Source organism: Lupinus angustifolius, chromosome LG06, assembly GCF_001865875.1.
Source record: "Lupinus angustifolius cultivar Tanjil chromosome LG06, LupAngTanjil_v1.0, whole genome shotgun sequence".
In the NCBI taxonomy this organism is placed as follows: Eukaryota; Viridiplantae; Streptophyta; class Magnoliopsida; order Fabales; family Fabaceae; genus Lupinus; species Lupinus angustifolius.
This window is the reverse complement of record NC_032014.1, coordinates 26156737-26157525: the sequence shown is the minus strand read 5'-3', so window position 1 is coordinate 26157525 and position 789 is coordinate 26156737. Positions and strand designations below refer to the sequence as shown.

The 789-nt window shown below is 31.4% G+C and overlaps 1 protein-coding gene across 1 annotated transcript in view; it reads left to right on the top strand.

Annotated features, from left to right (window-relative positions):
- Positions 1–789, top strand: part of LOC109350346 (protein DCL, chloroplastic-like) — a 17829-nt gene that overhangs the window by 16528 nt on the left and 512 nt on the right. The window lies entirely within an intron of this gene.

Genomic DNA, 789 nt, shown 5'->3' with positions numbered 1-789 from the left:
GGGTAAAGAAAGGGCAAGATCCCTTAGTTACTAACAAGAAGGGACCCAAAATAACTTGGGTACCCGAAAGAGACAAGTAAATTGTGTTTGTAGGTGTGCCAAAGGACATTTGTGCATCAATGAAAAAATCAACAAAAGATGTTTTAGGCACAAGGTTGGTGAGTAGATCAAGGCTATTAAGAAGGAAAGCTAATGAGAAAGGTTGTTAAATGAGCTTCCGTATTACGTTACCTACCAAGAGTATTTCTCTAAGTAATAAAGGGGTAGAATATAAAGGGGTGAATGATGAAAGGGAGAGCAACACACTTTGAATGTCAAATATACAACTTTGATCATATCATCAAACTTTTCATCAAACAAGTGGTAATCTTGATCTATCACCAAAGAGTAAGTAAGGTAAGTCTATTAACAAGGTTACAAAATCATGTCTTAGTAAGCTCAAAATTGTTCTTAAAACTGTCAACTTTCTGTCATTAATCGATTAACCTTCAGGATAATCGATTAAATGAGTTCCAGTAGCTAAAACTTTATGAAATAAATCATCTTAATTGATTAAATTTTGTGTTAATCGTTTACCTGATCTCAATTTTTTTAAGTTTAATTCTTGTTGTTTTGTGGCTTACGTCTATATTTTTTAGTCAAGTACATCTCATGGTTATGGCTATACCATCTTTTAGTATTTTGTAACTATATTGAACTTTGCTAATTATGTTAAATAGAATTTGTTTTTGCATGAATCTTGAACATGCCTTAATTGTGTATTATAATTGAATGATTGAAATATGCTTT